The sequence below is a fragment of the Pinus tabuliformis genome, chromosome Q (assembly GCF_031772625.1).
Source record: "Pinus tabuliformis cultivar Carrire ecotype Pingquan chromosome Q, CPIR1, whole genome shotgun sequence".
NCBI lineage: Eukaryota > Viridiplantae > Streptophyta > Pinopsida > Pinales > Pinaceae > Pinus > Pinus tabuliformis.
In genome coordinates, this window is record NC_142296.1 from 1011246319 (window position 1) to 1011273804 (window position 27486).

The window sequence follows — 27486 nt, forward strand, 5'->3', positions numbered from 1 at the left end:
TTGTATATAAAATATTAACCAAGATGGCCAAATCTTATCAAGTCCAGAGAAACAACCCTGATTAGTCCTTATTTCACCACAGATTTATTTGTATCTTGGTGAAACATTATCTTGATACAATCAATGATGCATTGAATATGTTCCTACTTCTAAATGGGTTCATAAAAGTCCAAGTTGCAGAGAACCCATATCCTAAAGTTAGGGTTTCATTTAACTCATTTAAAGGAATGATGTTCTGGGTATTTTATCACTACAAAACAAAGGGGAGTTTTAAGACAATAGTTAAGACAATTTTTGGGAAAATTGTATTAACTTGAGACAAAAGAAAACTTGTGTATTGTCTTAAATATTGCATTTAAGCGGGTGTCTCAAATTAAATTGTCTTAAAATATTGTCTCTATAAAGCAATATATAACAAAAGAATTTTTGTCTCTTCAGAGCCAATTTCATTTTTGTCTCTCTAGAGAGAATAGTTGGGATTAAAGACATATTGTCTTTAAAGAGATAATGTCTTTGATCCTAACTATTGTCTCTCTAGAGACAATAAAAAATTACATTCAAGATAATATAACATCACTTTTGCCTCTTTAGAGACAATATAAAATAAGGAATCTGGAAAAATATCTCACCATTGAAATAAACCAATATTAAAAGTATTTAACTAAAAATAAACTACAATATCATTTATTAATTCATATTGGGACATAGTGGAATCGAACTACCGGCCTCCTACTTATAAAGTAGGTGCTCTTCCATTGAGTTAGCACCCTTTAAATAATTATGTGAGAGTTATAGTAGTCCTTGAAATTTCATATATAGGCATTGATTTAAAAAAACGCTTGACACATAATGGCGTAATCATTGTAAAATCTAAAATCATGCAACCCCTATTTTTAACTTGATAAAAATAACTCAATGGAGTTAGCTCAATGTCACACCCATGTAGCATGACTCACACAACAAGCTACTAATATAAATAATTTACAAACTATTTAATCTAGTGATACAAAAAAAGTAACTAGAATTATCACAAGCCTTCAATACCTTACCACAACTATTGAATGGTTTATATTTAGCATGTGTCCACTCTTCATATATTCCAGCAATATGAAAATTTTCAAGGATTTTTTCACATCAAGTAAGATAAGTTACAGAGAAATTGGCATAGCCATCCTCCTATCTATCTCTACCTATCTATCCCTAAACTTTTTGCAACAAGTTAGATAATCTAGCATAGTTATCATTACCTGTTAGTAATGATAAAAAAATAAGAGTCAACAATGTCCTCATATTTGACTTGCACTCTAGAAGAGAAGGTTAGTGCACAATTAGCATCTACTTGGTCATTCAATGTAACCAATGATAACAGCATATTACGCAATTACACTTCCAAAGAAGTCATGAGTAGCTTTGAAAACTCAATTTAATCATACAACATGGTAGTCAAAAGAGTATGGTATATTTTGTTTTACCACATATCCAAATTACACCCCAAAACCACAAAGGTTGAAGTCCTAATTAAAAATAAAAGTGATCAAGTTGCCTTGAATTCATCTTCAGGAGTTGCAACAGGGTCCAGCTCACAACAATTTTGGGGTAAATTTGGGATTCTTCGCCCAAAAGTCTCTTTGTTGGAACCCAATGAGAAAAATATTAGAAGCTCCTTCGTGGGAACCAAGTTAACCGCCTACTTCCTCTGATACATAGACTTGAAACCATCAATCTTGACAAGAGGAACCACACTCACTCCAACCTCTTCCACAAGTCATTTGCAATTTCTACCATTTCATACTTACATTTAACTTCTGGAGGAGTGTCTTTGTTCCAAGTAGAATTCCACTCTCTGTACAGGGTCCAAACATCACAATTTTGGGGAAATATCGTAATAGTTCCTTTAGGAATTTTCTTCCATCCAACAATATGAGAAATAATATTTAGCACGTAGTTATTGGCATATTTTCTATGCTTAAAATTCCCACAACCCTGGTAAAATCCATCATCCAGCCAGTTCATGAAAGTCATCCATTCAACGAAATTAAGATCCACTTTACAAGAATTACAATCTAGGAAGACTAGTTGAAAATTTCAAAGTTTTAACCAAAATTCTAAGCACAGAAACAGAAAAGTAGTTAGATTAGCAAGCACATATACAGAAAAAGAAATCCTAAATACTACATACAAAACTTTTGCTAAACAACCAAAGAAATAAATAATAACAAAAATACTCTGCCAAATCAAAAGGCATTGTAGACAGAACAGAGAATCAACAAGGTGAACATCCAAGAAATTTATCAAGAGGTTCATTGCAGATAACTTCAATGGAAACACACTCACCTGAAATATTCCCTTCATTAATCTTAATGGCTGGACCATCATTGCTGGAATTTCCAAAAGCATCCTCTCATCCGCCCCAATCACTATAGATCCAAACAGTACTATGGCATTTTTGGAAATCTCCTTGATATTACTAGATTTAATAGAGTCCGGTATTGATTCATCTATGGTTCAAATGTATCCTTTGAATATACAAAACCATGCTCTAAATAATCCTTTTTATCTCCAGTGATTTCAAAATCACTTCTAGTTCCTTCATCCTCATGTCCTTCTTTAAGCAAAATTCCCTCTGGCAAGAACAAAGAAGCATTTGTAGGAAGAGAATTTCCCAGTGAACTTTCAGGCTCATTGCCATAACCCCTGCTCCTTTGGATCTTATGTAGACCCATAGGTTGAAAATCATCATAATTTGCAGTTGATGCTTTATGTGTTGTTCAATTGTAGTTCCTCTTAAGAAGTCTTCACATACAAAGAGAGTTTTACACAAAATCCATATTCTAGTATACATGTTTATATATTGTACACATTCAATTAAAAATTATACATATGTTTGAGACAAGCACTCTGTGAAACATTGTACAAGCTAAGCCAATCCTTATTTAAATAAAGGTCATATAAAGGCCTTGAATTATTACTATCTACTTTCAAAGACATGGAAGAATACAATAAAATGATTCAAAACTAACTCGTTCTAGATGACCCAGTTGGTATCCTAGTGGCCTAAAGAGAGCTTCATGTTCAAGTAGCGGATAAGTCTATGCCATGCATGTGCTCCAACTTTTTCCTGAAATCCATCGGTAACAACAACTACTGCATGCCTATCAATCTGCATATAATAATAAGAGAGAAGCAATCAAAATTATAAATTATAATTCAGATTATACTAGAAAACTTTATGCCTCAGTCATAAAGCAATATATATACCTCTTCTTGCCTCATGTTTCTTGCTTTATCAACCATTGTAGCCAATGCTTGAATATATTTCAACACAATCATAGAAAAATCCTTTTCTAAAGCCATAGCAGGATTAGCTAATTGAGAGAATTCCAACCACACAGTTCCCCTTGCCTCAAAATTATTCCATCTCTTCACTCTTTCTCAATCACCAAGACTCCTCCTTTGTGTTGATGTTTCCATCGCAACAGTACTTAGACCTTTGCCATAACCAATTTTGGCACTCCGCTCAAGATCCCGTGCAGCTGCTAAAGTTGTCGCCTTTGCAACTACCTTGTCCTTTGGTACAGGCTGAGGACTTCTTAATAAACAAGGTGCCCTTTGAAATCCTGTAAATCTATGCAGCCTTCATGTTGTTCTTTCAAGAACTAACATCTAATGTCTCAAGGATGTATTTTTGGAAGATGCACTTACCTAGCACACTTTATCCATGCAGTTGAAGCACACTGGGTGATTAGAGTAGGTTAGGGCTTTAGTTAAGATTAGCAAGTCTTTTTTTTTTAGTTATTTCCATGTAGTTTTGTCTTTCTATATTCAATAGAAGATAGATGTGATTCAAAGCTCAGATCTATGCACTTGCTATTATTATTTTTCTACAATATGTGTCTACATATTCGTAGATTTTGGTATTTGAAGATTGTTGTTTTGATATGTTTCAAGATTTAAATTTACCTAGGATTTAGGGTCAGAAAAAACAATGATCTTGGAAGAAACCATAATCATAATCTGGCAGCAGCATTATTTTTTAGTGTATGGTAGCAGATTTTAGAAAATTAAAAGAAGGATAGCACACCTTGAAACGCAATTTGTTACATAGTATTAGATATGGTTTTTCTTTGCCCTTAATCCTGACATGTTTTCTTGATGGTGGAAAAGAACACATCGTGTTTGCATAGTTATCTTAGAGACACGAAAGGTATCCTTATTACTTGACGATATATAGGAGAAGTTTTATTGAAACAGAGAAGAAGCATTGGAGGATGTTAGCTAGCCACTGTATGATATTTTTTGTGGTATTTGCAAGATCTAGCAATAGCCAGTTGCTTGCTCTTTGGATGTCTGATTTATTTTTGGACTACATCCAAACATGGATGGAATATTTTTACAGGGGCACAAATCAGTGATGGTAATATGTTCACACTTCATTTTATGATCATCGGTTAACATTATTTTTGTTAATATTTTTTTCTATGTGTAGCTACAACTATCTTCCAATGATGGCACCTTGCTCTTCCAACGATAGGAACAACAAGCCCTCCTTCAACAAATTTGTACAGTGATAAATGAGAGTGGAGGGTTATTTATGGAGGAGAGAGAGAGGGTGCATGCATGGAAAGAGCATACATGCACCATCCTCACTTCATCCTGAGTTTAGATGTTGTTCCATATTCAGAAATGCAGTACTATTTCTCAATTTTCATTAGTTACTTGTTTCCGTGCATAGTTAGTTAGAAGGTACAATTCCCTAGATAGAATAGGTTCTCATACATGTGGATTATTAGTGTTAGTTAGGGTACAAGTCTTTAGGAGGATGCATGCTTTCATGCCTTAGTTCATCTCCAATAGAGGCACACTTCATTTGCCTCATCTAACCATGAAAGGAAGGTGCATTACAACTAGGATTTGATACTTTAAATTGGCACATTATTGTGCATGTGACCTTTTATTTCTCCTTGTATATTAAAGGATTGGATGGTGGCCCAATCAGTAGTTCAAGAGTAGATTAAATTATTGTTTTCATAGTTGATTATAAACAAAGACGTAAATTTGAGTCTCAGTGCTAAGTGTACTCCTTTTTTGTATTTGTTGTTCATGTTTTCAAGATATTGTGTTTGTAGATTAAAGCATTTATAGGTTTCAATTTTGATTTAATTACAGTTTTCAATTAGCTAGTTATAGCAGTAATTTTGTGAGTGCAGAATATGATTACCATGCACTAAAAATTTAACATGTAGCACATTAAAAAAAACCTTCTAGAGCATATTGATGGATGGCAAGGCTTCTACCATGGATAGGGAGTTGTCAGAAGGTCTCAGAAGTGAGATAACCTAAGTTGCTGGATCTAGCATAGGAAGGGCCAGTATTCTTGAATCCGCGGATCTAAACCAGATCTGGATCTGGTTTTGTAGAAATACCTATGAAATACTACTGCTCGCGGATCTTGAATTTTCGAAAATGGCTCATGCTCTGAGGAATCCGATCCCGAGACTGGTTGTTGAATCCACTGAAATGGTTTGAAGTAGAATTACGTCAAGTTACAAACCTGATTTTTGTTTTAGGATTTTTTCTTTCTTAAGTTTGGTCCCCCTTCACTTTGTTGGCAATCATGCCCATGCAATGTTAAATATTCACCCCCAGGCCCCTTGCTTCACACAACAACACAACAACTAGTTGGAAGTTGGAATATAGTGACAGGAACACAACGATGGAGTAACTGGTTATCGTGAGGAACCTGTCGTCCATCAAAACTTGAAAGGAATTTCATCCTTGGAACATGCACACGTTTGTCAACTTTTCATCTGTCAGAACTTAAACAGAACACGAAAAACTTAAGGATTTCACCGCTAGGAACTTGAAAGGATCGAACGTTCAGAAAGTGACAAAGGTAGGCGTTATACCCACCTTAGGTATCTTCTAATGTTATTTCTATGTTTTACTATGGGCATTGACGTTGGTGTCAACGATTTCTTGTCTTCCCTTTTTTGTGTTCCAGATTCACTTTAGAAGTTTATTCTACTTATGTTTACTATTGTTTTGTTAAACTAGGTTGAGTGCTTAGATTGCGTAAAGCCTTTGATTTTAATTTTTAAGTTTGGAAAATATTTTTATTCAAGTTTCATGTGAGGGTTTGAGTGTTTGTTCAGGGATAGTGGCTTTTAGGTTGTCAAGGTTCAGAATACACGAAGGGGACAAAATTAAGATTCTCAGTCTGTAAATCTAGAGAACTCAAGCCTCAATCCCTGCCTTGTTTTCTATTTTCTGTATTGGGTGTGAGAATGTGGTATTTACTACTAAGTTGTTTAAAAATGTGGCATAAACGTTTAAAATTTATACAAGTGATTTCTTTTCCCATGTCCATGGAGAAAGGGTAATTCCTAGTCCTCATATAAAGCATTTTAAATGTATTTCTTCTTAAAATTTAATGTATTTAATTGTGTATTTTAATTTTTAATTGTTTATTGATAATATATTATAATTTGAATTTTATATGCAGTAACCTATAGACCATTATCATTATGTAACCATCACAACATGAGCAGAGTGAGGGGAAAACATCAAAACAAACCCAAGATCTCCTATATGGAAATATGTGGACATTATTGGAAAAAATATCAGAGGTGGTTCATTTAAATGGAAGGAAATGAATGCCAGTATATAAAAATGGTTCATTTACTCGAGTGAAGTCCCATCTCACTAGTCAAACTAACACAGGGGTGCAAGTATGCACCGGGCCAAAAGATGAAAATGGAAAACCTGGCCAAGATTTGAGTTCTGGAAAAATGAAATTCTATGCATCTTTGCAAGAAGTTATTGATTGGAAGCTTGCTAAGGGAAAACACCTTGTGAAAAGCTCTACAACTAGGCCTCTATTTCCATCTAAGCCTATTGCCACAACTAATAAAATGCCCACTCTATACCCTCTTGAAGCAGCTTTCAATAATCAAGGTAGAGACATAGTCAATGAACATGTAGCTCGTTGCATCTATGTAAATGGGCTAACATTCAATTTGGTGCATTCCTCTTATTGGCAACAAATGATTAAGGTAGTTATTGAAGTGCCAAAAGGGTACAAAATCCCTGGATATGAAAATATTTGCACTACATTTTTTTGCATCAAAGAGACAATCTGTGGAGAGACAACTATAGGCAATCTAGGATACATGGGCAGAAAAATATCATGCAAACAGTTTTTTTTTTTTTTTTAATGGGAGGCTATAGAAAACCTTAAGTTTGTAGTGTCAATTCAAGAGCACATATTTAAGGCTATAAGCTTTTTGAGCTTGACATCAATCTACAAAGTTCCCATCAACCATTGGTAAGCATTAGCAAGCTTATATTTCTAGAAGGGTTTGGAATGATTCCACTTCTAATCCTTCCATCAAAATAATTTTATCCACATTGCTTGCTTGAATTGGCCTTTAAGTTCTTTCCAAGACACCTCTATCCTATTATCTTTGTTGCAAGGAGTATATAAGTCCTTGACTATCTTAATCCTCATTTTGACTAGGTGAGTGGTGAGAACCAAAGGATGCATGCAAAAAATTTCACATTTCCTCCAAGCATCAATGACCACAAAAGAGTGTGCTCATTGAAACAAATCCATGTAATGAATTAATCACCCTCCCATCTTAAGTATGGCTTGACAACTCCTTAATATTTCTAAATGTTTTTCACTACAAATGATTCCATTGTCCACACTTCAATTGATGTTGATGCAAGCATCTCTTAAAAACAACTAAGGCCTCTTTGACACCTTTTGCTATATGGTGTTGTTGCGATTACACAATTTCATAGGAGGATCTTCTCAACCACTTTTCTATTTGTATATATGATAATCTATTTAGCACAAATAGCTAAACTCTTCCTCTTAACTCCACATACCTTCCCTCTATGAGTTTTAGGATCGATAATCCCTATAATGACCTCTCTTGAGGAGGAAAAACTATTCCAAACAACTATATGAAGACACTTCTCCCCATCGAGCTTCACCCATAAGAACGATGAGAATAGTTTTACAAGAATTTTATAAGTAGTTTTTAGTGGGGAGACAACATTAACAACAATGTGTGTATGATCGCTAGCAATATGGTGCAAGCTTGGTTAGACTTCTAGTGGAATTTTCTTGCTCAATCACCTGAATTTGTTTTCTAAAGCTCTTTATAATATCTATTACCAAAGTACAATGATGAAAGCTTGAATGACTAGAGATAACAACCAAAAATTTGAAAATTTTCCTTGCTTTTATGAAAGCCTACCACATGTTCTCCAGCCAGTCAATATGAAAATTTTCTTTGAAACCTAAGGAACAAGGGTTTTCTTGACAACCATTTCTCCCTTCTAACATAAACATATAAATAAAATCTTCCATATTTAAACAATTGAAAAATCTTAAATGGATAAACCCTAATTCCCTTGAAGGGGAAGGAAGCTTGGTTGTAGGGACGAGGAGAACCTGGAAGAAGAAGTAGCACATGAAATAAGAATTCACTCAAGCTAGAGTGTTGATTTTGTAAAAGAGAAAATTTGTTAATCGTCGATCCTTCCGTTAGAAAACAAACATGTCTGTGATAGAAACACGTAAACAAATTGATCATAAAGATCTTGAACCATAAATACAACAAGACAATAAAACGAGACACGAGTTTCCAAATGGCTGCTATTGCAATTGCTGTTGAATCCAAAAAAAAAAAATTAATTATACCTAGAATATGTCTTGAATTACAAACTTTTTGAAGTCCTTTTCCTGCACAAAGGCTTCCATAGGGTTTCTTTGAAAAAGATATATAAAATTCCGTAGCTGGAAAATTTTGTATAACCAAAGCCAAGTCTGAGTTTTAAAACATTGATGCACAAACAAATAGTATGAATACCCTTTGAGAAATGACACCAAAGATAACACATTGCAGTCTCAATCAATAAAAGATTCCAACTACAAGGTTATGGGTTCAATTACATGGAGTTGGACAACTTTCTAAAAGAATATAGGTCTAAGTGCCATCAAAGGATCTATTGAATAATGTTAAAATTCATACACATGCATCAATATCCTTTATAATTTTGTGCTATAGCGAATTTAATTTTATAAGCCTCTTGGAAAAATAAAGAATGCAATCCATGCATCTCATTTAAGTAACAATAGGATGTTCTATATACAATTATCTACGGTAAAACACAAACAAGAAATATTATAGCCTATCTCAAACAAGATCTTAGGTTGATGATACTTTCACACGTATTATGTATTCTTTAGATAATTTTATAAGGAAAATCAAAATTCATAGCAAAATGAAATTTAATAAATGAAAAAAATGAATTCAAAATATAAATGTCCACAAAAAAACACAACAAAACTGGAACAAAGGGAGGTAATTTTACATCACCCTATCTGATCTACAGAAGCTCCTCCCTCCTAGAACAACTACAACCTGAGAAAGATCATTATGTTTTGAGTCAGCTATAAAGCATGAAATGTATATAACACTATACAATAGTCTCTACCACCATTATATATATATATATATATTACACACTGAATCCATTGTTGCCAAAAAAGGAATTAAATAAAACATGCTTGTGACCATGTGTTTGTATAAGAAAAATGCAACTAAAGGAATAATTACTAATAAATATATATTCCCTCCTCCACTACAGATTTTTTTTAGAATCTGGAGGAAATGAAAAAAATTTGTAAATGTTAAAAATTAAAATACCTCTACACCAAGGAAATTAACTATTGCAAGTTCTCTGGCTATTGATGATGTCACCTGCACAAGAAGATGAAGTTCCAATTGTTAAAGAGTCTCCATGAACACCAAGCCCCTTGATATTTAAGCAACGAAGTAGGTAATATCCTTTAGAGATACAATTATACAAATAATATATGCATTCCATTTAACCATGTAGGAGGTGATTTTAAGAAGCAATGATGAAATGCTGATATACATTTGGGTCGACATTTTGTGCATTCCCTACTAAAGCAGTCCTACTTATTTTTAGAAGCACTCTATGCCATCTTGGGGTTTGTTATAAAGAAATAATTCATAATAAAGATAGATTCCCTCCTCCACTACAATTGTTTTTGTAGAGTTTGGAGAAAATGAAAATTTTATGTAAATGTTAAAAATAAAAATACCTCTACACCAAGGCAATTAACTATGGCAATTTCTTTGGATATTAATGATGTCACCTGTACAAATTACTGATAAATTATAGACTGAAAAGGTGGGGAATCATGATAGATTCCAAGATACCTTGGTTATAAACTTTGATAAGATAAGAAATGAATAATTATCCCAAGACGACTTTAAAGGCGAGAACACTAGTTAACCTTGACTTGCTAAATGAATTGTTATGTTAATGTCAACATTAGCGGATTTCATGCCATGGTTTCGTGCCCATGGGTTTTGATGTAGTGACGCCTTTAAAGAATGGAATGTTAGGTTAACCTTAAATTGGTAAATGAGCCATTGTGTTAAGATCAACAGCGTTGGATTTCAAGCCATGGTTTTGGTAGCCCCTAGATTTTGATGTAATTAAGAATTTTGAAAGAGTTGGGATACTCCATTTTAATGGCATTGGAGATTTGGTTGGCCTTACTCAAGGGTACAAAGATAACTTTGGTTGGTTTTCCCTATAAGGGTTTTCCAAGGTAAATTGTGTGTCAATGTGTGCATGATTTATGTGTTTTTTGTTGTTGGTTAATCATTTCTCTCGTAAGCTTTTCTTATTCCTAACAACACAAACTACCACTCATGGTGAATCAAATCTAAGTTAAAGTGTCCATCCCTTCTCTAGAAATACATTTTTTGAAGTTACATCCATTTGTCTAATATCCATAAATATTCTATTTCAAATAATTTGAAATATATTCCAGTGTTATTCTCCTCTATTTTAAGTAAGCCAAATCTCATTCAGAAAATTCGATTTCAATTTCATTTTTTGAATATTACAAAACATCTAAATGTCTATGTTTTGACCTAAATATATTTCTTTCTATTAAAAAAACATGTAACCATATAACAATTAGGCAAATCAACTGAAACCTGAGTAATCCAGTAGTTTTAGAAAATTAGATTTCATTTGAGACAATAGATTCTGTCAGCACTTACCAGCTATTCTCCAGCAAGGAACATAATACACATAAAATGGCAACACAGAAAATAATGAAAAGACATTAACCTGATCAAGTTAAAGTAGTACAAACAAGATGGTAATGGTTGAAATAAAAACAGTTGAATTTATGAAACCTAAATTATGACAGGCTTTGAACCTTGTTCTTCTCAATGCTAATGGATTAGAAATTCAACTTATTGCATTATCAAATAATGCATAATTATATTTAACTATATAATGTTACTTCATTCTCCTTCCTCAGGCATAAGAAACTATACAACCTAATACCTGCTTCACCAAATTGTATCTGCTACAAGATTATTTTCAAGAAAATTATGTTCAAACACCTTCACATGGGTTGAAATGTACAAGAAATTTACTTCTGATCTTAACAGAAATGCCCGACAGAGCATAGAAATAGCCACGAATAAGCACATGAAGGAGAAGGAGATGATTTGGATGCCCCATTGGATGATGATGATATAGATGGATATTGTAAGCATTTTGTTGATTTCATGCAAGCCTAATAACACAAGAAATATGATCTCAAGTCATCTAGGAATAGGTCCAGGGGGAAAGATGAAAATGAAGAGATTCTTTCCCCAAATTCCCCTAAGCCATCGAATAAAGAGAAGAAACCACTCAATATTGTCTCACCAACAAAAAAAGAATCCTCCAATCCCATGCCAAAAGAGTGTAGGGCCTTAAAGACTATTAGCTTTAGGGGGCTTGGACACAGGTTCAGAGTTAGATGCGCTAACCAACAAAACCATATACTACCGGCCCTTTCGGTAGCAACCCGCTTAACGCAGGCTACAGTCTCACTCGAGGTAGTATTGGGGGATGTTAGAACCAGGTTTCTGCATCTAGAAGGATATGTGATGTGGGGTTAAGGTGTTCCTTCAGTTTCAGGCCTGATCTGACCTTCGCGAGCCCTTATCCTTGGAATCCCCAAACTTAAAGAAATTTTCAATTAATTAGAGTTATGAACTTTTCCTAAGAGTCTAGTTATGCATAAAATAACATACAATAGTAGCTCTAGATCTTCGCGGAGTAATTACGACAATTTACAAATAAATGGAATTCAACTGAGAATAAATATAGAAAACACACAATTATATAGTTCAGACACAGATTTGCTTCAAATATTCTTTATTATCTCAAATCTTCAATACATATATGTTTCAAACTCTACGCACACAGTTGCAGGGGCCCGTGCACTCAGCTGCAGACTTACCAAGGTCTCCATGCACACAGCAGCAGGAGCCTTCCCCTTCTCCCAAATATAGTAAGACCTTACCCTTACAGACTCAAAAACATATCATTCATGAATTTATTGATTGCCTTAGACTCGCTAAGACACCCCTTTATATGCTTTTTCCCATTACAATACCATAGTCTGCAAACCATGGGCGGAGCTCAAAACAATGCAAAATTTAAGGGGTTTTGACCTTCCTAAAACCCCTTGACTCTTAGTGACCTACACGTTGCATGCTCTGCTGCTTAAAATGCGGAGGCTTTACAATATATTATCAAAATTAGACCCGGGGCACCCTGTCCCAACATAGTGTTTTAATAGTAGTTTAGCCAACCTACATTACTAACCATCAGTGACTCAAAACCCTATAATAATGTTCACAACTTTCACCTATAAGTACTTAGGCATGGAACAATTCCTCAATTGATCAATCAATTAGAAATAATACATAAGATCATTAATATGGCCATCCTGATTAACCCTTGTCTACGAAAGAAGCTTTATTTTAAGGTCAATGCTTCAAAGCATGAGACTTTAACTAAGGATTGATGGGGATTTTAATGGCCAACATAAATGTTTCAAACATAATAGGTAGAGATGCAAGCCATACCTCTTGCAATCGAGTGGCATCTAGGGTGTTGAAGATCCTTATAAGAGTCCCCTTTGTACTAGCAGTCACAAGGAGGCTTCCATCAAGGGTGAGCGCAAAGCAGGTGATGCGAGAGTCATGGGCAGTTATGAATCTGGTCCTCTTGAGGCCATAGTGCTCGAATCTCATCTTCCCATGGTGCAAGCCTGAGAACACCAACATGAAGCTATTGGGAGCATGAGAAACAACACACAAACCCTTAGGGTTTGCCATCGTCTCAATATGATGCACCAACTTCAAATCCATGAAATTGTACACAAAAATCTTGTGCTCCAACACCACCACAATCTGATCTTGTCTTAGCTTCACGGATTGAACCTCAGACCTGAAGGATAATTCCCTAATACAACGACTCTGATGATCATCCCAGATCATGACCTTATTGGGCGAGTACTGGGGATTCGAAACCCCACCCATGAGGGCCAAAATATTACATCAAAATAACATCTCCACAACACCAATACCACCATTGTTGAAGTCCCTTCTAAAGGTTTCTCTGAATGGATCACAGTTGTAAACTTGGAAACCATGTTCTGTGCCACAAACAAAACAACCGAAGTCCATCCTAGAAACCCTACTCTGTTGCACAGGAAAATAGTCAAAGTCCAACCTGGAAACCCTACTCTGTGCCATAGGAAAAATAGTCGAAGTCCAACCTGGAAACCCTACTCTGTGCCACAGGAAAAATAGCCGAAGTCCTGGTTGGACGATACATAGAGAAATGAGGATTATTCACTGGAAATCTCTGGGGAAGACATCGAATCTGGATTTGGATCAAGAGATGGGTCAAGTAGGGGCAGTCTTATTGTTGAGTGGTGAAAAATTCATATTATCACATTCCATACAAAAGAAAAAGAAAACAACCCAACCAAAACAAAAGCCTTAAAATACAAACATCTTTCATCTTAAAGAAAGGTGATAATTCAAGCTTTATTTTTTAAAATTAATATCATTGTATAGTTGTGTTGTTTGTTCAAGGTAATCTCAAACATCAAATGTGATAATAATCAAATATCAGCATCAAATGTAATAATAATCAAATATGAGCATTGGACATACATTATGCAAGAGTCCTCCCGAGATATTTTATCTTTGGTCTTTCCCTCAATTTCACTTGCATGAGGGATTGCAATTTCTTGTAGCTTTTGGCCATTAAAAGAATATGATTGTCATTGTTGGCCTATATGGAAGGTCAAGTGGTGAATCTATATTGGCTTAGTATGTTATTTCTTGTGTTTGTTATTGTTTGGAAAGAATTTTGTTAGCATTATTGATATTTAACAAAATTATTATTTGGCATGATAAAACCAATGCATAAATACATTATAATAAGGAAAAGTTAAAAGTTCCTGACTATTTGAGCATTTTTATTTCATGTATGCAGCTTATATAGTTGTGTGTTTGATCTTGTAAATGGTGCAAAAGGAGTATGCTAGATTTTTGAAATTAGATGAATCTAGTGACAACTAATGTTTATTGATTTGATCTTGTAAGTGGTGGTGAGATGTTGCAAAATAACTATGTGAGATTTTCTTATATTATATGTATCTAGTGCCCCCTCCCCTCCCGGCCCCCACCCCCCCGCAACCCCCCCCCCCCCCCCCCCCCCTCCCCCACCCCAAAAAAATAAAATCAATTTTCATGACTTTCCAAGGAGTTTTCAAAAACCGCCACTAAATCCCTAAAAAACTTTTAGAGACGATTTTGACAAGACTTTCACAAGCCTAAACCACCCCTAAAGGTATTTTTTGTAGTAGTGTTTTCATTATATTCCCATTACAAATAAGTTAACCAATATAAAATTGACATCAAATCAACATTCACAAGATTAATGAAGGGGAAAATAAGGGAATTTCAAATTTAGAAGGGCACAAGTTTTAGAGATATATCATGACAAAGATCAACAATCAAGATAGTCTACAAATTAGGGTTTTGAAAGGTACATAACTTAGAATTGGCATAACATTGATTAATATGTAAAATATAGTTGTACCCTATGTCTCCTATATAATATGGAAAATAAGGAAAAACCCTTGCCTAATGAAGCAATCATAACATAAGTGGAATAACTGAGAAAGATGCCCTAGAGGACATGGAACTTGATGATCTTGATTTGTCACCCATGGAAGAGGCTTGGAACATAAGAAGAGAGATCTAATGGAATGCCCATAATTTTGTTTTGTTGTAGTAGTTCGATCAGAAAGTCTCAAGAGAAAAATATATTTGGGTTAATTACCATATAGAGTTAGAATATTGAGATTGTAGTAGAGTTGAACTAGTTCTTTAAAATCAAGAGAAGAGGAGTAGTTCAAGAAAGGAGCTCATAAAAGGTTGGTTAAGGAGATTGTGACATGGATAAATAATTTTGTGGTGGAAGAGGATTGACTAATATTGAATAACTAAGGGAATAAGGTGCCATGGAGGAAGCACATGCATTAAAGGGGGAAAATAGGATTTTAATCAAAATGCAATAATTAAGAAGTGGTGGATGAATAGAATGAAGGGGATTCATCACAATAATATGGTAATGAAAATGAGTATTAGTGAGGATGGAAACATAGAGGCACAAGTAAAAGAGTTCAAAAGGTTTCAAAGGTGTCAAGAGAATACCAAACATTTGTTCAAATAGGGGGATTTAATAAAAAAACAAACTTCTAAGTAAAACTATTCTATTAATATGAAACAAAATATAATTACATTGAGGCTCGAGCCTCAGCAGTGCTGAACATCATTTATCAAAAAATATAACCGTCTAATCTCAACTGCCCCATTGATGGGAAAACCAGTCCATGAAGGCAAAAAAACCCACAGAGGGGTTTTCAGTTTTAACCAAAAAAATATATCAAGCATTGCAATGAAATAACCTGGAAAGTTTTGACAGAAACAAATCATAACAAAAATTAACCAGTCAGCAGAAGAAACACCCAGCTGGCAGAAGGGCGACACCTGGCTGCCAAGTGTCAATTCTAGAGGTCGTCTGGGGTAGGCTCTTCCTCAATAAGACATGCGTACTGGTACCACTCCTCCTCCTCTACTGACATGCCGCTCTGAATTCCACGAGCTGGTTGAACGCCAGAGAAGCTGCCTATTGCTACATGCACGTCGGACATGTCTCCCGCTCTACCTCCTGGTACCTACGTGTCTCCAACTCTACCTTCAGTAGCCTGCTGACTGCCAACCAACTCCTTGCCATGCGGGGTGGCAACATCCTCGACCAGCTGTTGCTTGCCTGGGTCGCGAGCGCTCCTGTTCCTTTGAGTGGCCCTCTACTGCTCACCATTGTTCTTTGGCGGAGCTTCCTGTGGGTCGTTTTCCTCAGAGAAAGTGATGGTGATTATGGCGGTGATAATAGGCCTATACAGGGTGCTATGGAAACGAAATTGCGTCGTGTGGGGAGTGGGGTGAGGAGGAAGGGAAAAATTGGTTGTATGAACAGCGTCGTCCCTCCTGCCTGCACCTTGGAGCTGAGCTTGTCCTTTGCCACTACGAGTACCAGGATACCAGCCAGAGAAGGAGCCATGAGGATTTGGGATGTCAAGGTAAGATGTGGGGGAGGCAGATTCTGGGCTGGGCGTCGTTGGAGGACGGATGCCTCCGCCACGCCTGCCCCCTCTCCTGCTACGCAATCGGTGGTGGGTACGAGCCATGACAGTATTTGAAGCAAAGCTATTAGTGGGGAGATTGGCGGAATGGTTGAGCAAAGAGTGAGTGAAGGAAGTCTGAGCTGGAGTCAGATTACAGAGCCTGGTGTGGGAGAAATGATACCCATTACCAAGTTCTACAAAGCTAAGCAGCCAACAACGGCTTCCCGTGACAGTACGAGAACAAGGCTCCGCTGCTTGATGTTACACTAAAAAATGTCACCATGACCATTTACAGTTAGGATGACTCTATCAACAGTCATGCTACCCTCTTAGGCAAGTCTTATGCCTCTGCTCTCCATGTCAAACTCCAAAAAAGAGAGAAAGTCTTTCTAAATGTATTTATCTCTGGGGACGCAGGTTCTCTCAACCTTACCTGCGGGGATGCACCCAATGTTCACAAAAGCTGCGTCTTTGGACGCTCTGTATGTAAAGGTGCAGGTGCGTCCCCCTGAAAAGGTTAAAATGCGCAAGTTTCATCTTTAAAAAGTCACTTGTGGTCATTTCTAGAGCATTCTAGAAGGTTGTTCGACGTGTATTGAGCGCCTCCAGATGGTTCATGCACTCCTACCAAAGAGGAACTTATCCCATCAATAGGGGAACTATCCCATCCAAAGAGGGGATTATCCCATTGATGGTGGACCTGATTAACTTCCTCTTGAGCACTATAAATACAGGCATTGGGCCAGAAGGAGAGGAGGTTGAAAGCTATACATTTCTAAGGGTAAATGCTGCAGGAATTAGGACTCCCATTTAGAAGCTTGTAAGGAGAGATTTCCATCTTTGCTTGTTCTATTTGGAAGTGGGTGAGCTTTGTCAAAGTAAAGGAGAACTCTTGATGGACCCTGGGAGGGACTTGCACAACACCAAGGCTCAGGTTGTATTTGTTCCTTTTGTTACCTATTAATGCAAATGAGTCCATTCTTCTCAATAACTTGTTATTTATGAGTTGTTTCATGTACTCCTTGGTCTATGTGTTAAATATGTTTTATTCTATGAGATTATCAAGTGCTATTTAATCGTTTGATTGTTAGTGTATGCAGGTTTCAAAGTGAAGGAGGAGCTCATCCGGATCAGCGAAACTGGACTGCTACAACAGCGTTGGATTACAGGTAGGATCTAAACACTTGATTTCCCGTATAGTAAATGCATGTTTAGAGAAGGATTGCTCTTGTTTGTCTTGTTTGTCACTAGAGAGCCTTAGGCTCCTAGGGAGGTTGGTTGTGTCCGCACAAACGACTCTTTCCGCCTGACAAATTGGCGACCATATTGGGGATTCCATTGATGTGAAAAGTCTTTTCCTTTGTGTGAACTTTGCTCTGAGAAAATTGGTTTATTTTTCTGGTTTTGGCTCTGTGACTTTGTCTGTGGGTGGGTTAGCTTAGGATTAGATTCATTTTGGTTTTTCTTGAGTTTTTCAGTAGGACGCACCCTCTGAGTGTTGCACAGTGCGTCCCTGGACGAACTGTCGCTGTGTGCACAGAGCGGGCCCGCACCTGTGCTAACGGGTCGCCTGCGTCCCCTGCTAAAATTTGAGAAAATTCCATTTTTTGCATTTTTACTCTTAGATTTTGTTTTTTCTTAGTTTTTACTGCCCAGATTCATTAGTCCCTTGTCAAAGATCTTCACCTGAACTTGTTTCGATAGCATTGAGTGTTTTAGTGGATTTCATCGAAGTGTAAGCCCTAGGGTTTGATTTTGAGTAGGTCTTGTAGTGACTTTGGCGGTAGAAGTTGTCAAGCCTTAGATCTCTCTGGTTTTGTCAGCATTCTAAGAAGTCAGACCTGTCATAAAGTCTACCTGTGAGAGCAACTTACCATTGAGTTGTCTCTTTGGGCAAATTTCGAAGTGCTTGTTGATTAAGTCTTGAATTCCATTTTACAAAAAGAACAAAAAGATTTGAGTTTTGTTTTGACTAGTCTTTTGATTCTGCATTAGTTGGTCCTTGATTTGATTTTGGTCAAGTAAAACAACCTAGAATCATCTTTGTGAGCTTTTGCCTTGTTAGGTTTGCTTAGAGTAATTTCCCTTTTGATTTGTTTGTGAGTCAAGTTTTCATAGATTTTATAGTTTTTGAGATTGTTTTTTGTTAAGATAGGTTTATATGCTTAATTAAAAAGAGAAAATACAAAAACATCTCCTTTGAAAAGTTTTGTTTCAAGTAGCTTTGAAAAGTTTTGAAAGAAAAAGAGTTTTTTCGTGCACGTAAAGAGTGGTCATGTTTGTATGCTTGAAAAGATAAAGAGAATTGTTTCTTTGATTGTCTTTTCTAAGGAAGTGGTTTTCTATAAAATTTTCATCTCTCAACTCTCTTAGTTAAGAATTTCATTGAAAAAGTAAAGTAGCGTAAATCATCTTAGGTGCATCTTTGTAGTGGTTTGAGTCGAGTCTACACACCATTGGTTTCACTTCCACTACCTTTTGTCTTAAAGAAAAACCATAAAATTAACGCTTAAAGTAAAATCGACGTAGTAACTTTTATTTACTAGGGCTCTGAAACACCAATTTAGATCAGGCTAGTGTCTTGGAGTAGGTGAGTAATTAACTCTCCAAGACAACAAAACCAAACAAGTAGCTTATCTTGTGATAAAATAAATCCAATTGTCTCACTTGTACTCTGGGAAAGCTCCTCTTAAAGGAGAAGCACGAGCTCGTGTCCGAACCAGTGAGGGGATCAATCCTCCCTCGTTGGGAACGACGCCAGACACGCACGTATTACAAATGGTAAACCTCGGATTAACCATTGTCGAGGAGCCAGGGGTCACTTGTCGGTAAACCTTGGATTATTGTCAAGGAGCCGGCAAGGGGATTGAGCTTGCTACTCTGCCCTTGCGTGCTGTCGGAGTTTAGACTGTTCCCCCAGGTGCATTTGTTGCGGTTGGTAACCTTAGTGACCATTATCTTTAGGATTCTACCGAGGTGACGGTGGAGGGAAGATCCCACTGTACCTGGAGCAGACGTCGGCTAGACTCACTTGGATTTTCTGGGGGGTTCACTTCACTCGAGACGGTTAAAGTGGAGGAACTTGGTCCAGTCTATTCATTAAGCAGGTTGCCGGGGTAACTGTTCCACCCGCCACTTCTGTACTGAATCCAGCGATGTTGGGCTTCATCACCAACTAGCGCTTTCGGTCTGGAAGGCTATTGTTTGTGCTTGGTTTGACGCTCTAGATTCTTTAGGCGTGTGATTCACATTTGTTTAGTTCTTTAGAGACTTTAGGTGGTTTGATTTGAAATTTTATTTTGTTTTCGTGTGTAGTAGTTAAAAGTTTTTAGCTGTGGTGGAATTACCGAGACAGTCCCGTAGACTTCGGGGCCAGTCTCTTGAAGTTGTTTCTGTGGCCGAATTGTTGAGAAGATCCCGTAGGCTTAGGGGATCACCTCCTCGAGACGACCCGGGTAATCTAGAAGGTTTAAAGGTCCTTGTAACTCCTCCTAGTGGCAGTAGAGTAGGTTCACCTGAAGAAGGGGAATCTTCCTTGGTAGTCCATTCAGATTACCAAGGCTTAGAGACAGGTTATAATCCCGAAGCTGTTACAGTTTCTGAGCTTGTTGGTAGTTTTTCGTCTGCTAGTGATACAGGTGAAGAACCAGAAATATCTGAACCTGTTACTCCGACTTCTAGTGTTCCTGATTCACCGAGAATAGAAATAATTATCACCGAAAATCTTCCTACTGGTTTGATTGCTATCGAAGAACTTGCTCCAGAGGAAGAAATAGGCGTCTCTAACCTTGAAGATCAACTTACTATTGATCTAAGGGAGCGTGAATCTATCTTTTACAGTCCTCCTAGAAGTACTACTTGGTACCTTTCGTTAACCAATTATTTAGACAACTTTGGGCTAGGTTTTTCTACACCTCGTACTCCTTTTCCACCTGGAGGTATTCATACTCCTGTCAATATGGCTGGTCCGTCGTCCGTGTTTACTCAAAGTCCTGAATCTTTTTTACATGGCGGTCCTTTTGTCCCCACTGGGTATCAATCTCTTTCTGGTACCTTTGCGGGGGCATCTCCTCAACCTGTTGATCATGGGTTATTAGTTGGAAACAGTGGTAATGTACCATTGGGTGTAGGAGACATTTACATGATGTCAGGTTCAGTTCCCGTTTCCCAACCTCAAGGTGGCCAATTACCGCCTGGGGGGCAGCCTCAGTTAATGCCTGGGGGGCAACCTCAAGGTACATCATTTGTGTCTGGGGGGCAACCTCAAGGTCAGTACGCGCCTATGGGGCAATACATACCTCAAGGTCAACCCCAGCCTCAATATGTACCCCAGGGTCAACCTCAGTATCAATATCAACCTCAAGGATGGCAACCTCAAGGATGGAAACCCCAAGGGTATCAACCCCAAGGGTATCAACCTCAAGGGTACCAACCTCAAGGTCAAGGTCAACCCCAGTATCCGTATTTACCTCAAGGTTATCAACCTCAAGGTCAATACTCAGGTCAAGGTTATCAACCACCTCAAGGTCAATCATATGGTCAAGGTATGGGAACTGCACCTTACAATTATCAATCCTATCCTCAATCCGGCTATGGATCTCAGTATCCTCAACCTGTTACGGGTCAATACCCTGGAATGTTAGTGTGGGATCCGTCACAGGGTCAACAGGTGTTGCAGCCAAGTATACAGTTGGTACCTCAAGCTGGACAACCCGTAGTTTCTGGTCCACCCCAGCAACCGCAACCTGTCCAGTCAAGTGTTCAAACTTCTGTAACTTCGGTAGTTACTCAGCCGCCAATTGCACCTAGTACTCCATCTCAAACGGCTGCTGCAACTACCGCCACATCTACCATACTTACTTCTGGAGTATCGACAGCTCCAGTTTCTACTGTCTCTGTAACCACTCCTCAGACATCTTTACCGTTGTCTGGATCTACGATTCAAACCACGGTCCAGATGCCTGCAGGCCAGCCTGGTATAAGTACGGTTGTCACTACTCAACCTCAATTTGTTCACCAACCGTACCAGGGACAGTACCAACCTGGGCAAGCTGTCCAACAACCGGTTTACCAGTATCAACCGTATCCTGGGTACACTTATCAACAACCTCAACAACCCCAGTACGGTCCGGTTAATCCTGGTTTTCCAGGAGGATATAATATCCCAAATGCGACTCCTGTTCCTAGTTATCCTGGATATCCTCCTCCTGGGGCCGGTATTGTGACCCAGAGTTTTAGAGATCCTAACCGGCAGTTACCGTTTATCGCAACTTTGGATTTACCAGACTTGACGCGCCTAACGAACGATCCAATTCAATATCTTCCGTTCTGGCCGCCAATGCCAAATAAGTTGCCCAGCGATATACCCAAGTTCGAAGGTAAGTCTGGAGAGGATCCGTCCAATCACGTGATGACTTACCACCTCTGGTGTGCTTCAAATTCTATCTCGGATGATTCGATCCGCTTACGTCTTTTCCAGCGTACACTCATTGGTCTCGCGGCCAAGTGGTACATTGAGTTACCACGGGCCTCTTTTTACAATTTTAGCCAGTTAGCTACCTCGTTCTTAACTCACTTTCAGTTGCCGGTCAGATACGATAACGGCACGGAGTTATTAACTTCACTAAAACAATCAACGTCCACGTATATTTCTGATCACATTCATGAGTGGAGACGTCGAAGAAGGCTAGTGAAAGTTTTTATCCCGGACCAAATCTTAGCTGAATGGTTTGTTAAATCATTATTACCGAAGATTACTGAAGATGTAGCTAAGGCCGGAGTAGTTACTGAGGAGCAAGTCATTGCTCAGGCGCAATACCTTGACTTAGTTTACACTCAGTCGGGTACGTTACACGAGAAGATTCCGGATCTTCCAAAGTCGAATCAAATCGCTGCTGCTCCTTCGGGATCTCATGCCGCTGATGGTATGATTGGTATCGTGAATACAAAGAGCAAGAAGAAGTCTTCCAAGGCTTCAACTACTCCTATTATCACTTTGCCCGATTCCCCGACAGGAGAGTCTTCTCCTGAACTTACCGCCGATATTCACGCTGTAGAGTCATCTACGGCCAAATCAAAAAACGGTGGAAAGAAGAAAGGAAAGAAGAAGGCTAAAGCAGACAAGGCTCCGAAGGAGAAAACGGAAAAGTCGGAAACCAATGACGAAAAGCGCAAACCTCGATATCCTTGTCTTATTTGTGAAGAGGATCATTTTACGAGAGATTGCCCTCATCGGGCCGAGGTTGTGAAAATAGTCAAAGGTTCTCCCACTCCTGCTGTGTTAAAAAATCCATTTCCGGAGCAGGAGAATAAGATGATAGGTTCTTCCTCGAATGCCAGTGAAGAACCCATTTTGATGATGTCTCATGTGAGGATTGCGACTCGATCGCAAGATTATGGTAGTAAGAATCCTGTTGATGGTAAGGAAGCAGAATCTTCTCACTCTAACCCATCAACCTCAGCTCCTGGTTCCGATCCACTACAGATCGAGAAACCTAACCCGGACTTAGTAATTAAACCGCCCGCCAAGGGTGTACTTCGAAGGTCTGCTTTCAATCCACATGCGAGAGCAGCCCAGAATTACAACATTGTTGAGGACTTAGCTGTTTCACCCTCAGCAATGTCGGCGTTAGAAGTGCTGCAATCATGCCCAGCACAACGAAAATTGCTTTTGTCGGCTATAGGAGCTGTTGATGTTCAGGACCCGAATAATAATCTTCGATCTAGAAAATAGTACACCGCGTCTCCCCATCAAATGGCTTTCCAAATTCCAGTGATAGTCAAAAACAGGCCTATTCATAGGACTGTGATTGATGAGGGAGCTTCTACGTGTATTATGTCGATTCAATGTTGGAGATCCCTTGGTTCTCCTTCGTTGAACCAATCCCCCACCATCCTTAAGGCCTTTGATGGCCGTGGGTTCCGTCCGTTTGGTATTCTACAGGAATTGCCTATAGGGGTAGAAGGTAAAACCGTTAGTCTGGATGTGGAAGTGGTTGATGCCCCTCTAGACTACAACCTTCTTTTGGGTCGAAGTTGGTCATATGCTATGACGGCGGTCGTTTCATCGGTCTTCAGAGTAATTAAGTTTCCACATAACGGTAAGATCGTGACTATTGATCAGCTGACATACTTTTCATCCGACCCAGCCTCTTCAGAGAGTATCCAGCATGTCGGTAAGACGACAATCCCTTATAGGGACGTTGGTGTAGGTTTAGTTAAGGATTCCGGTTTACTGGGAACTTTTCCTCTCCCTCCACTCAGCGTAGAACCTTCATTTGCAACAATTCATATGATTACATCAGAAAACATTATTTATGATGATCCTTGGATTGTCCCATCTGACTCTGAGATAGACTCATTCGGTGATGCTATGCCTTTGAGTCCATATGAAATTGCTTATGAAGCTGTCATGTCTTTTACCGACTCTCATTCAACCGAGATCGACCAAATGAATGTGGTCAGTGAAGAATCACTTTTCACCTCAACCTTAGAACGGATAGCGTTTCCCGAAGTCGTGTCATCTGACGAACAACTTCGCGAAATCCTAAGTGTAGACGATCTACCATGGGAAGATCTCCATCACAGATCTTCGTTTTTACCTAAGGATGATGCATTTGAAAATGATTTTTCATCTATCTTTACCGCTGAATATGTCAAAGACGCTCAGGATCCAACGAAACATTCTGATTCAGAGTTGAATTTAGGGAATATTTCTCGTACTATTCCCATTGATATTTCAGTGAAGCCCGGAATTGAGGAGAACATTCATATAGGTGCCGCATGTACAAAAGATGAAATCCAAACTTACAAGGCCCTATTCCAAGAATTCCGCGATGTGTTTGCCTGGTCTTACGAGGAAATGCCGGGAATCGATCCTGCCATTGTTGTTCATGAAATAAAGACCTACCCGGATGCTAAACCCGTCCGGCAACGGTTGCGTCAGATTCACCCTCGAAAAGCGGCTGCGATTAAAGCAGAAGTCGAAAAGCTGTTGAAAGCAGGTTTCATTTATCCGATCCCGTTAACGGATTGGGTATCGAATATTGTTCCGGTCAACAAGAAACAAGGAACAATAAGAATCTGTATCGACTATAGGGATATCAATCGAGCTTGTCCAAAAGACAACTATCCTACGCCTTATATCGATCAAATTATTGATGATTGTGCCGGAAGTGAAATGTTTTCCTTCATGGATGGTTTTTCGGGCTATAATCAAATCAATATTCTACCTGCCGACCAACCAAAAACGGCATTCATTTGTCCATGGGGGACATTTGCTTATTGCAAATTACCTTTTGGGCTTAAGAATGCCGGGGCCACTTTTCAACGGGCGATGTCTTACGCATTTCATGACATCAAGCACATTGTGCAACCGTATCTCGATGATTTGCCTGCTCATTCTTTACATCGAGCTGATCACCTTGTCCACTTACGAGCAATCTTTATGAGGTGTAGGCATTATCGAATTCGGTTGAATCCCCACAAATGTGTTTTCTGTATAGAAACAGGTCGATTGCTGGGATTTGTTGTTTCAAAAGCCGGCATTCGCGTCGATCCCTCGAAAGTCGAAGCTATCATCAAATTGCCTCCTCCTTCGAGTTTGCGCCAACTCCAAAGTTTGCAAGGGAAAGCGAACTTTTTACGCCGATTCATCCCAAACTACGCCGAGGTCACTAAAGGTTTTACACGGTTGTTGAAACAGAACGCTCAATTCTTTTGGGACGAGATTGCCCAACAATCTTTTGATGCACTTAAACACGCGTTGACCCATGCACCGTTGTTGCATCCTCCCAACTACAACCAGGACTACTTCTTATACCTCGCAGCTTCGCATTCCACCATTGGAATGGTGTTAGTTCAAGAAGATGAATTCGGAGCGGAACATGTGATATATTATCTCAGTAGGACCTTAAATCCCACTGAGCTAAAATATTCGCATGTGGAGAAATTGGCCCTGGCAGCCGTTCAAGCTGTCCAGCGTTTTCGTCACTACATTCTTCTCCGTAAAACTACAGTTATTTCGGATTGCAACCCTATGATTTACATTTTGACAAAACAACTGCTAGGGGGCAAGTACTCTAAATGGATCGTTATCCTGCAAGAGTTCGACTTGGAGTTCGAGAAGTCCAAGTCTAAGAAATCCTTAGTTTTTGCGGAATTGATGTGTGATTTCCCACGTGCTGACACAGAGACTGTGGCAGAGGAGTCCATTGCGGACGAATCTTTGTTTCTTATCAGTACTTTAGATCCGTGGTACGGGGATATAATCATCTATCTCCAAACCCAAACCTTTCGGCCTGAAGCTTCAAAGGCGGAACGTCGAAAAATTCGGTTTCAATCCCAGCAATACAAATTATTGGAGATACACTTTATCGCCGGGGGGCAGACTTAGTTTTTCGACGTTGTTTAACTCACGAAGAGGCTGAGAGGGTTTTGAATGATTGTCACTCTGGAGCATGTGGCGGTCATATGTCTGGGTATGCCACAGCTCAGAAGGTGTTGCGCGCTGGTTACTTCTGGCCATCTATGTTTAAAGATTGTATCATTGCAGTCCGGAAGTGCCACAACTGCCAAGTGTTTGATCGAAAGATGCGCGCACCACCTGCTCCTCTCCACCCTATAATTGCCGTTGGTCCATTCGCCAAATGGGGTATCGACTTTATTACTTGTAACCCTCACTCGGCCGGGGGGCATGCGTATATCATCCTCGCGGTTGATTATTTCACTAAATGGGCCGAGGCGATGCCTACATTCGACGCAAGCGGCAAAACAGCTGCAGTTTTCGTATTCAATCATATTATAACTAGGTTTGGTGTCCCACAAGCAATCATTACTGACCATGGGAGCCATTTTCGAAACATCATGATGACTGAGCTTACAAGCCAGCTTGGTTTGCGCCACGATAGCTCTACTCCTTATTATCCGCAAGCCAACGGTTTGGTTGAGTCTATCAACAAAGTTCTGGTTATCATGATCCGACGAACCATTGGTATTCATCGGTCGAATTGGCACAACATGTTATTTTCAGCGCTATGGGCATACCGAACCTCAGTGAAAACTTCAACAGGGTTCACTCCTTTCCAGCTAGTTTATGGCTTGGAAGCTGTGTTACCCATTGAATGCGAAATCCCATCACTTCAAATGGCTGTCGAATTACTCCCAGCTACTTCCGAAGAGGAGAAACGTTTATTGTACTTAGCTAAATTAGATGAGACTCGACGTGACGCTACATTGGCAATCGAGACTCACGCAAAGCGAATGAAAGCTCAGTATGATAGAAATGTGACCCCTCGAAGTTTTTCGGAGGGAGACCTAGTGCTATTATATGATCAAGCTAACGATAAGCTAGGTGCTGGAAAATTCGTTCCTATGTGGCATGGACCCTATATTGTAAAGCGAAAGCTAGCAAAAGGGGCTTATGAGCTGGTAGATTTTGATGGGGACTCTTTGGGTAAACCCAGAAATGGACTTTACCTAAAGAGGTATTATGCTTAAATGGTGGGTATGGAGAAGTTTTAGTTAGGTTAGGTTTTCTTTCTAGCTAGTATGTTTGTTAGTTAGTCAGTGTGCTTAGCTTAGCGAGTGTGTTTTCGTCGTTATTCTGGCTTATCTTGGTTTTACTCTTGATATTGCAGATGTCGACGCCTCTCCAAACATACATTGGATTTGCTGATGGTGCTTGTCGTAGTACACGGAATATCTCTTCCGCAGCTTGGGTTATCTATTCACCCTCTGACGAGTTAGTTTCTATGCATGGGGTAAGCCTCGGTCAAACAACGAACAACATTGCAGAATACAGTGCAGTGGTTGAATTATTATCCGAATCTATTTCATTTGGAATTCGACGTTTGATAGTGAGGTTAGATTCTGAA

The 27486-nt window shown here is 38.7% G+C and overlaps 1 pseudogene; it reads right to left on the reverse strand.

Annotated features, from left to right (window-relative positions):
* Positions 1–3046: 3046 nt before the first annotated feature.
* Positions 3047–16138, reverse strand: LOC149222921 (autophagy-related protein 18a-like; annotated as a pseudogene).
* Between the last annotated feature and the right edge of the window lie 11348 nt (positions 16139–27486).